The following is a 12,135-nucleotide window of genomic DNA, read 5'->3' on the forward strand; positions in this document are numbered from 1 at the left end:
GATTCTTCATGGAATGAGGTCCCGTGGGGCAGAGGATAGGGGGCAAAAAGAAACAAATATCTAACTGCAAAGTGCGATCGCTCCAAAGGGAGTTTTCCCCTCACCCCCAAGCACAAGAAGCCATTGGGTGGTTGTAACACGGGGCTGGTGTGACCAGATTTGTCTTCCTGGCTGCCAGCAGAGGACAGATTGGCTGGGGCCTGAGGGTGGAGACAGGGGAGCCAGAGAGAAGGCTAAGGGAGGAGGCTGAGGGAGGGACCCAGGTGAGACAGGAAGGGCCTGGCCCGTCCTGCGTGAGGAAGCACATCTTCCAAAGAAACTTACTGCCCATTGGATGGGGGGGGTCATTGCAAATTACTTTGGCCCTTAAGACATTCTGCAGTGTTTTATTCTGTGGATTGTTTCACTGTTCTATGCGTACATGGCTTCCCAGAGTATTATTCAACATATTTAACAGTCAGGAGCCACAGGGCTGGGGGACACTCCCTTGTTGGGCTAGGTGTTAACACGTTCCTCTTGGGATAAGGGAGGGCCCAGAGGAATAGCCCTGGGTGGAGGAAGGGCACTCAAAGGGTTTGGAATGAAACTGTTGTCAATATTTTAACAACCAGTATTAAAAGCAAACGATTCATACCAGCTGACCCTTGCCTCCTTACTCGATTTTAAGCTTCTAGAAAGTAAGAGTAGCTATAGTACAGCTAATTAGCTAGACATTTGTCAGACCAGCGTTCCTTCCTTGTTGCAAATGCCCTTATGAAGTCCTGGGTCCCTGTGGGATGTCATTCGGGTTGACATTTCAATCTTGCATTTCTGAGATGAAACGCAGAGCCCATCAGAATGGACGCCTGGGCCTCCAAGGGCTGTGTGTCCTCTGAGCCCAGGAAGAGAAGGTGCTATTTGTGGAGGAATGAGGTGGGTTCCTCCTCCCCTGGGACAGAGTGTTCCTTATGAGGGCACACTGCCTTGCCTGGCACACGGTCCTGGGGGACCAGCTGGGAGAGAGCCTGTGCCACTCCTCCTAAAGATTTGTCCTGCACTTTGTCATGCTGACGTTCTGACATTTTATGGTGAAAAAAAAAAAAAAAAGATCATGGTTAAGAACCAAGAGGAAAAGAAATCTATTTGAGTGAGCGCTGGGCTTGTTCCTTACACACCCAGGTACTTGGTTCACTTGCAAAATAGGTGGGATTATTTCCACCCCTCTGTGATTCACAAGGATATTTGGAGAATCGATGAGATCATATTAATAGCACCATTTACATGGTTCCTCCCCTGTATTTAATAAGCGTTTACTGATTTGGGTGGTGAAAACACACAGACTCACATCTCTGCCTTTGGGAGACTATGCTTTTCTAGTGGATTACTTCATTTTGTGACAACCAGCCTGGAGGCGATGTTTTTATCATCCCCAGGCTCTGAGAGGAGAAGGGCCAGCAGCAGTCACGCTGCTGGTGACAGGCAGGTCTGGATTAGAGCCCTATCTCTGACCGGCTGTGCAAGGTCTGATCTGGCTATAAACCATCAACACACACACACACACACACACACACACACACGGGAAAAATCCATTCATAAAGGGAGATGCCCTGTAATTATAAACGATGGTCGGTCTAAACTGCTTAGAAATGAAGCATGGCCGGGAAGAAAGAGTGTGACTTGGATCAACCTGCATTTGAGTCCCATCTCCCCACTTTACCCGCTGTGTGACTTCAGGCAGGGTGTTTAACTTCTCTGGGTCTCCATGCTTATCCAAAAAAACAAGGATACTCTGACTTTGAAGACCACAGAAATAAGAGCCTGTAGCCTGGAGGTTTCAGAAAAACGGAGAAGGCTTTGGTCAGCCCTGGGGTCCAGCCGGCTTTGACCTCCTAGTAGCTATGGGACTTTGGACAAGGTACATACGTGCTCTGTGTCTCTGTTTTCTTATGTGAAGAATGGGGACATCTCAGCCCTTGCTGCAAAGGGTAGGCGTGAGGATCAAATGTGACCATTCACATGAAGTCCTGCCACGAAGGTTCTGGGTGCCACTTCTCAAGGATAAGATGTGCTCTGACCATCTGCATTTTAGCCAGCAGGGCAAACTCACATTGCCAGGGCCATTGGAATGCCAGCCGGGGGCTTCTCTGGTCCCCAACCTCACATGGTGGTCAAAGTGCCTGGAGCCGGATCCCTGAGTCTGAAGCCTGGCTTTTGGCCTTATGGCCCATGACCGTGGGTGAATTATTAGACTCCCTGTGCCTGAGATAATATTTGTACCCACTGCATACGGTTGTTGTCAGAATTAAATGAGTGAATGAATATACATAAGTGCCTTGGACTGGAGCTGGGCATAGAAAATCCACTCTAGAGGTATTTCCTGTTATTACATTATTTTTTTCTCACCTTGTGTTTGGTGATCTCCAAAAGAAATCACTCTCTTTGTGGTGAAGGTGCTCTGTGGATTATGGGTTATCCCCACTCACCTTCTCTCAGAACATGACCTCCATCTGACAAACCCGTTTCACCTCATGCCTTGGAGCCACTATGAGTTGGAAGGAACCGCAAGCTGCTGGGTGTCCTGGAAGGGACACCTTCCCTCCACTCAGAGCCCCTGGCTACATGTCACTGCTTCTGAGAGGTTTCTTCCAAGGGCTACATTTCTTCCCATAACGACTCTGCTGTGGGTTTTCCAGGCCTGCCGGTTATGTATAAATACACTTAACTTTTATGGGCTGTGTAGTACTCTCAGCATAAACCATCTCCTCCATCCCTCAGGATTTAAGGAAGGGCTGGGATCTGCAAGGGGATGTGAGTGTACGTGGCAAAGCCAGGACGGGCTGGGATCCGTGCGGTTAGAACCTACATGACCACTGACACCTTTAAATCTACCCCACTGCATTGGTGGCGAGTTAAGGCAGGACACAGGGGCCCACCCATCGCAGGTTTAAACCAGCAGCTCCCACTTCTCTCCATCTCTCCGCCACCACTGTGGTGATCGGGACGGCTTGTCGAGGTCACCTCACCCCAATACCTACGTCTATTCTCATCCCCAAATTCATACTATGCCGCCCACAGCTGCCTGGTATTGTTACAGTGTGACCCTGATTTGTCACAGCCCTACTTCACAACCTCCAGAGGCTCTTAGAATTGCTCTTAGAGTAAACCTCCCACCCTTGTCTGGCTTCCAGGGCCCTCCTGCTCTGACTCGGCCTTGGAATCTTAACTAAATTGATCTCAGTAATAAAAGGTTAGAAGTACAGAGGGTGCCAAAAAAATGTATACACATTTTAAGAAAGGAAAACACTGTATTAAAATTGTAATACAATGAAGGACGCTAGCATTCATTTGATTAACGTCATCTTTTGAGCAAACGTCGTACTACACGTTGCTACCGTAATTCAATTCAACTTAGAAAAGTAATACATAGATAACATCTCTTAAAATGTGTACTTTTTTTTGGCACCGCCAGTATTTTATTTCCATGCTGCAGATGAAGTAGCAGCTACAGCCCTCGGCTCTGGAGTCGTACTGCTCGTTCATTCCTCTCTTCATGCAGCCAACAAATACTTATTGGAGGTTTACTCGGTGCCAGTCTTGTTCCAGGCCCTGGGGGACAGGAGTGAACAAGACAGGTCCCTGGCCAGTTGGTTTCCAGGGACTGCAGGCTGTATGGTAGTTCAGGGCCCAGGGCTTACACTCTCTTTAATGCTCTGTTGTGGCCATCTTGATATTCTTAGTCGTTGTTCGACAAGCGCCCCAATTTTCATTTTGCATTGGGCCCCACAAATCGTGTTGTCGCCCTGGCCCTGCCCCCAGGGAGCTCACATTCTAGTGGGGATACGGACACTAAACAGAACCCTAATTTCAGGCCATGAGAAGAACTAGGAGGAAAGCAAACTAAAGTGTGGGCTGGCGAGTGACAGGTGACCCTGCTGGTACTGTCAGGGAAACCTCCCCGAGAAGGTGACAACCGGTGCCGTTCAACAGGCAGCGGTGGGCGGTGGGTAGGAAGAACTTTCCAGGCAGGGAGAAGAAGAGCTAGAGCTGAGGCCCTAAAGCTGGAGCACGTTTGCTGAGTTGGGGGACAGGGAGGAACCCAGTGTGCCTGGAGCTTGGAGAGCTGGACGGGGAGGCGGAGCCACCAGGACTGGTCAGCCCCTGCTGGCCCGGTCACTCCACCCAAAGCAAGGCACAAGCTGCTGAGGACAGCCTGCCCAAAGGTCCAGACCCCAGGCCCAAGTCACTGCCAGACCACAGAATCCTCTCATCCCATCTCTGCAATGAGGGAGGTGGACTGTCTGACCGCCCACTGTCCCTTCCAATTGTGACAGGGTTTCCTCCAAGCATTGAGCTAGGCCCAGCTCTAGGGCTTGGTCAGCCCAGGAGAGTCACGCTTGTCCCCAGGCCAGGGATGCAGTGCTGGGAAGGAGGGGACGGAAGCTACATCTCGCTCTGCTGGGGATGAGGGGCTCCCAGCTCCCAGGCAGAAAGGCTGGGAAAGGAACAGCCCCACCCCTCAACTCTCAGGGTTCGGGGAGCTTGGCTGCCCTTTCTGACAATCCCTGTGCTACTTTCTGTGGACCCTAAAAGGCCAAATTTGAGTCCCAGCTACACTGTTCCCCCAACTTCTCTCATTCAAGATCCATGTTCATAATATATTATTGCATTATTAATCTTTCATGAATAGGATGATGAGGTTTTTCTTAAATGATTTTATTTTTAAAGGAAACATTCTATCATGACCACATAGTGCTTGCCATAAATAGAAGGTAACCCTGAAATAAACACGTTGCAGTATCTATGTTATTAAATTCTTGCTAAATATTGATACTGGCCTCAGGCCCATCCTTTGTTTAATAAAAGAGAGTCACATGGAAGGAATCTTTTCATAATGTATACATACATCAAATTATTACAATGTACACTTTCAATATCTTACCATTTTATGTCAATTATATGTCAATAAAGCTGAAAAAATAATACAAAAGGGAGATTTTCGCACATTAGAAAGAGGCCAAAGGAACTAAGAAGAGTAAAAGCAAACAGAGAATTTCTCCCAAATAACCAGAAAGACTGAAAGAGAAGGGAAAAGGGAACATGCCACCGTCACTTGACTTTGTTTAGCATCATTTATGGAGACACCTTAAAATTATCTTCCTTACTAAGCAACAAACCCAACCCTTGCCAACTTAAGAAAAGACAAGACTCTGCTAAGGGGCTATTGGGGAGCCCACCAACTGTGAGGACCAGGCTGGGGCCACGATGTTCAGGGCATCCTGCAGAACTGGTCCAGGGGAGATTCCAGGAGGACCACACTGGAACGTGTCAACACCACCGTTGTCACTGGACATTGGCCCCTGACAGTGCAACTGCAGCCATTGCAGCCCCTAGAAATAGGATGTAGCTGCCGCCACACCCCTCATTGCAAGTGTGGCCCTAGCTTCTCCGTGTCACTAGCTTCCAATTCAAAATCTGGGTGGGTTTATCTGATTGGCAGGGCGAGAGTCACGTGATTGTCCCCTAGCTGCAGAGGTAGCTGGGTAAAGGAGTATTTGATATTTTCAACTTCTATCTTGATAGGTAGATTTTTGTGTCGAAAGATGAGAGATTTCCCCAGGCATGGAAAGGGGTTTGGAACACCCAAATGTCAAAGAAAGAAAAAGAGACGACCACACATTGTACCACCTGTGCAGAAGAGCAATCAACAGCAGGCCTGACCGCTCTCTTTTGAAAGGACTGCTTTCAACTTTGGCCCTCCGCTAGCATCCAGGAACTGAGATTTCAGCAGGAGGTCCCACCCACCATTTCCTGATAATGGTGGCTCACTGTGCCTAAGGCGTTTGTACAAACAACAGAGTTTGTGCTGGATGCCTGCTGTCCTTCCAGAAGTCTGAAATTTTGGTACATGCCAGGCAGAGGCTGCCTCAGTGGCCAGGCCCCAGCACAAACGCTGGGCACTGAGTCTCTAATGAGCGTCCCTGGTTGGTAACAAACATTTCATACGTGTTGCCACAACTCATAGCTGGGAGAATTCAAGTCCTGTGTGACCCCCCGGGAGGCATACCCCTGGTTTCCTCTGGACATCACCCTGCCACCTGTTTCCTTTGCTGATGTTGCTTTGTGTCCTTTCACTGCAATAAATCACAGCCTTGAGGAGAATCATTGCTGAGTCCAGTGAACCCTCCTAGCAAGTCTTCGATCCCGGGGGTGGTCTAAGGGACGCCAAACACACCACTACTGTCACAGCCTTTGAGAAACACCAACTTAGCCCCCAGAGAGTAGACAAGTCAAGACACACTTGGGATTTGTAACTTCCAAACATCTTGGCTCCATCCCAGCCCCCTTGTGGCACACTGCCACCTCCTTCTGCCATAAATTCACTTAGATGGAAAACTGAGAACTTGACCTCTGCCCCTGTGCTGCTAGTTATAGCTGTGAGCCTTGGGCTTATCACCTCCCTCTCTGAGCCTCAGTGCCCCCTTTAGTAAAGGGAGGGGTTTGACTTACTGTGGGCAATGGGTCCTATTTATGGAGCGGTTTCCACCTGCCCAACTCTGTGCTAAGCCGTTTACACGCATTCTCCCCTTTGGTCCTCATGACAATCCTACGAGGTAGGTACTATGATTGAACCCATTATACAGATGAGGAAACTGAGGCACAGAAAGGTTTCATCACTGGCCAGCGTTGTATCACTAGTAAGGTAGAACTCAGATTCTCAAGTGACATACCAGGATGCTCAAGATACTCGAGAGCTTTTAAGCACAAGGGCACACTTGCTAGTCTTTAAACGGAGTAAATATCTGGAAAAATTGTTTTCTCAGTTCCCCTGCTCTTTAAAATACATAACAAGAGCCAGTCTGCTGAAAGTCTGAATTGCTGTGCCCTAAATCAAAGGGCAAATGCAAACTGTATGGCCCACTGCACTGTGTAAACATACAAGGGAAAAATATTCTCGACACAGTGGTCCTTACCTTCTCTATTCTCCTGCTCCTGCTTCTCTCGCTACAGCAGGCAGACATACCAATCTACTGGTGGGAAAATGTAAAGAATACTTGAATTATTTACTATAAAAAGGCTCTGAGCTGCCAGCTTCCTCACTGAATTATTTAGCACTGTCATGTACAGTTATGTATGTGCAATGTCGATATGCTGTATTCACAGTAACTCTGTTAAAAGTGACTTCATTCTAGTAGTGTCACAAGCCCCCTTGTCTCTTTGGCGTCAGCTACTCTGTCCATGCTGAAATCAGGGATAGCTAATGGTGTTCGCAAAAGGTCCAGAAGGTTCAGATTCAAATCGTCAGGAAACACAGAGAGATTTATGCCTCCCAGTCAAGGTGAGATGCCTGGGTCCCCCTTGCAGGGATAAAAGCCAGAGCAACACATGCAATAAAGTGTTAGCTGTCTATCTACTGAGAGCCTACTGGGTGCCTCACCAACTCTTTCCCTCAAATTGCAAGACACTAATCCTGCTTTTCCAGAAACTGCTATAATAGCTGGCAGATAAGATGCATGTGTAAGACAATCAGAGAAAAATGAAAAGAGGGTTCATTCGAGTTCCACCTCTTAAATCTGGTGACCTCTGGCTCTTTCACCTCGCAGAGTCATTGGTTCCACCTCTGTGCAGTGGGAGAATTATGCCTTCCTCCCAGCACTGTAGTTAAGACTCAACGACTCTCACGCAGAGTATCTGGCACATGGTCATCCATTTACACCTGACACAGCACAGGCACCAAATAAGCCTGTGAGGGATACATGAAACGAATGGGCAAATAACAAGGCAGCTGTCACAATAGCTGGTGTCTGATTGGACAGAAGGACAGAGATGAGCCCACAGTGGTTGAGCCTTGACAAAAACAAGCAGTGGAAGCAACTTTCCCTCTTCCCTTTTTCTTACAGGTCCTGAGTCGCTCTGCTAAGCTAAGAAGCCCTCTGCTAAGCTAAGGAGCTCTCTGCTAAGCTAAGAGGCCCTCTGCAACAGGTGTGGGATGCAGAAAGGCATTTGACTGAGTATTTACTGAGCGCCCACTAGTCCCAAGCACTGTTCTAAGCTGTGGGAAGAGAGCCATGAATAAAAACCAGACCAAAATACTTATCACACATTCTAAGTATGAAGAAGATAGATTCACTGTTCTCCAGGGACTTAGGAAGGGAGACAGACAGGTAAACAAATTATGATATCAAGTGGCACGGGTGCTGAGAGAAGGCTCAGTGTGGGGCACGTGAAGCAAAAAATGAGGCATGCTTGGGGCTAGGCGGGGGAGTTTCCAGAGACGTGCCATAAAGTAGAGTGTGTCTAAGCTGATGTCAGAGCTATCGAACTTGTACTATCTAGAGATGCTGAGATGCTGAGATTTGGCTAATGGTAGGAGTCTCAACTGGGGCACAAAAGGGGAGTGTCAAAGATGGGCCCTTCCTCTGTCACAATAGATGAATTTCTATGTTAACGTAAGGAGGTAATAAAAATGTTAATTAAATGTCTGCTGGGTTACAAACGGACAGCCATCATGAAAAAATAATCTATGTCCTTTCCTCTTGAAAATGGCCAGTTTCAAATGTGGTCTTGGAAAATAAATGAGGGAAAGGAGTCTAATAAAATGTAAGACGGTGTCTTGACCAGGCTGGAGAGATCCAGCATGGAAAATTACGGAACATTTTTTCTTTCCCCTATCTCTCTACATCCCCCTCTTAAAGGTACCTGTTTTTTTTTTAGATGCCTGTGAAAAGAACTTGAAGTCAGCCCATTTATTAAAATCCAGGCAAATTTTGGCACTTCTGGTGGACTCTAGGGGGAGAGGTTGAGAGGAGCATAATGCCAGGGCCCGGCATGGGACTCTGAACCCGTCAGGACTCATTTGATTGCAAATGATGCAAACTCGACTCAAACTGACGATCTTTAGGCATCAATGAATCCAGGTGCTCGTAATGGCATCAGGAATTTGGCCATCTCGGTCTCTGTCATCCTCTGTGTTGGCTTCATTCTTAGAAGGCATCCCCATGTCCTTGCCAAATGACCTCTACCATCCCAGGCATACACCTACCAGCTGGGCAACCACAGCAGAAAGATCATCTCTTTTCAAATAATTCCCACGAAAGTCCTAGGATTAGCTCTGATTGGCCTGACTTGGTCATATGCCAATTTCTAAGTCAATGTCTATGGCCAGGAGAATAAGTATTCTCATTGGTCATGCCTGGTCACCTGTCCACTCTTGGCATCAAGGGTCTGGAGTCAACCCTTCTTGAACCTCAGAAAGTGAGAGTGGAGAACAGGTAGTTCCCCAAAGTAAAACTAAGGTTCAGTTACCAGAATAAGAAGGAAGGGACGCTGAGCAGACCAGAACCACCATCATCCAGTATAGGCTCCTGAGACTTATCTCAAGGACAGAATCTAACTCAGAACTGAGCCTGGGACTTGAAGGGAATTATTTGAAAAGAGATGATCTTTCTGCTGTGGTTGCCCAGCTGGTAGGTGTATGCCACAGGACAGGCTGTGGGTGTAATGAGAGCCATCTCCCTAAGCACAGTGCCACATCAGGGCCCAGCAGCCCACTGTGTGATCCCTAGAGCATACCACCTTAGCTGCTGGTTACCATGAGGACAGAAAACCCTGGTGGCCAGCGTGACCAAAGGGACCTGCTCCCCAGCCTGGGTGGAGCCAGCAAGGCATAGGGGAGTAGTAGCACAGAAGAAGCACCAAAACCCATGGCCAAGGAAGCCACAATATTTGGGACCAGTGTGTGAGCACACGTGATGCCCAAGGTATAATCAAAAGAGTGTGAGAAGCCCGCAAATTCAGGCAGGAGTAATGCTGATAACGGTAATGAACCTCGTCCTGGGCGCCGTGCAAGCACCATTTCTTTGAATCCTCACAGCAGCCCCACGAGATAAGAGTTGTGATCCTTCTTTTATAGACGAGGAAACTGAGGTTCAAAGAGATGAATTCACTTGCCCAAAGTCAATCAACGGGAAGTAACAGAGGTGGGATTTGAACCCACGTCTTCTTGACCACAAAGGTTCTGCTCTTGCTTCATTATGTTGTCCCTGCCCCAACTGAATGTTTTGCACACATCCACTGGGAGGCACCGGACCATCCCGGTTACAGAGAAAATGAAGAATAGTCCAGAAGTAGACATCTCAGGGGTGGGGCCCTACTTTCAGATCCTGGCTGCCCCTGTTTTGAGCAGCTGACCTTTAGCAAGTCATGGAAGTCTCTCCTTACTGTTTTATTGCCCATAAAAAGGGGGCTACTGATATCCAGGCCATCCCACAGGACTCCCATGACAATGCTCATGGATGTGTTTGCAAGTGCTGCACAGATGTAAATAATAATAGTGCCCTGCGAAGAGGAGGCCAATTAATGTATTAAATCTTTGTGAAGGAGGAGGTGGTTTGTGTTGATACCACCACACTCCCTCAGCCAGAACAATGCCATCTGCTTGCAAATATTGTGATGTGGGAAGGAAGAAACAATCTTCATCCAATTGTCTTCCTTATAAAGATGTACTGAAGTACAACTAATTCTCTAACTCTTCCATAATATTCTCTTAATTAGGGGTAAAAATAGGCTCTTCTTCCTGAGGCCTCTGCTCTGATATACGAAACGCTACTTCCCCATTCATAATATGCTAATATCCTAGTAATTAAAAGCTTCACGATTCCATTTAATGACTGCGTTGGGTTTGTTGAGGATAATTGCCTCTCCTACCCACTCTACTGGAGTTCCCAGGCAGAATCTAGGGAAGAAATGGCTTACGGGGGACAAGTGGAGCCCTCCCCCACTCAACAGGGTAGTTCCTTCCAGAGTGTTCTGGAGACTCTGCGTGAGTCTAAACTTGGGAGCTTTCCCGTCCTGTCTGAAAAGGGAGGCATTCTCCTGGCATGAGAATTTTCTCCAGTTCTGTGCCTTTGCACTTGACACTTCACTCTCTCCTAGGGTGGACTCCCCACGCTCACCCAACAGCTCGCTGGCGATAACGGTCAGCACAGGACTTCTTAGCCTCAGCACTGCTGACATTGGGGCTCCATCGTCCTTCGCTGCAGATAGCTGTCTTGTGCATCAGAAGATGTTTACTGGAATTCCTGGCCTCTACCCACTAAAAGCTAGTAGCACCTGCCCCCACCACTTGTAACAACCAAAAATCTCCTCAGACATTGCCATATGTCCTCTGGGGGAGGCCAGGTGCCAAATCACCCGCGGTTGAGAACCACTGACCTAGCATAAAAAGATTAAAAACAATTCGAAAGTCTATTCATAGAGAATCAATGAACAAAATCATGGCACATACCCCCCCCCCCAGTGACATTTATGCAGCAGGTACAAGGAGGAAGTCAGCCCTAAATGAACAGACACAGAACAATCTCCAAGTGAAAAAGTCAGGGTGCAGCATGGTATGTATAGTAAGCTAATTTCTGTGTTCACCTTATTTGCATATTTGCTTATATCTGTATAGGATGTCGGTAGATGGGCACAAGACGTCATGATGGTCACCTCCTGGGAGGGCACAGGCCCAGGTGGACATAGACATGGGAGGGAGACGTCCCACATTTACATTCTTTGTCTGAATTTTGTGCCCTGGGCATGTATTACTTATTTAAAGAGCAAGTATAATTAAAAAAATAAACACCTAGCCCATTGTCTGGCTTGGAACATTCTCAATAAATGCTACTTTCATTCCTTTCTCCCCACTGACAAAGTTCCTCTCAGAGAGCCTCAGACAGGAATTTCTTTATCTGTCCCTTTCCGTCTCCTTGAATAGTATCAGCAATGCACAACTTGAGATCATTTTCCAAGCCCTGCAGACTGACACCCGCCATGTAAGCAAGGCCAGGCCACTCTTGGGTTTTCAGAGAGAGAAACCGTGCTCTGAGGCTAGGCAATGCCAGGTCCCTGATTCTAAGATGGATTCTCAACTCCTCTGGGACACTTCACAGCCGGGCTCAAGTAAAAGCTGAAATATGAGATCCAGACACACAAATGATATACTGTGCATGGGAGGGTGGAGGGTGGGGTGGAGGGGCTAGGACTAGAATCATTGCTATATAAAAAGAATTTAAATGGGACTCCTTCAAACCGTGAGCCCTCTTGACCAGACGGAAGTGTGGCTTGCCTGAAAAGGAGTTTGATTTATTTCACTCTTTCTAGGAAAGTCTCTCTCAT

The sequence above is a fragment of the Rhinolophus sinicus genome, chromosome 13, assembly GCF_057876585.1.
Source record: "Rhinolophus sinicus isolate RSI-liver-muscle chromosome 13, RSI-T2T, whole genome shotgun sequence".
In the NCBI taxonomy this organism is placed as follows: Eukaryota; Metazoa; Chordata; class Mammalia; order Chiroptera; family Rhinolophidae; genus Rhinolophus; species Rhinolophus sinicus.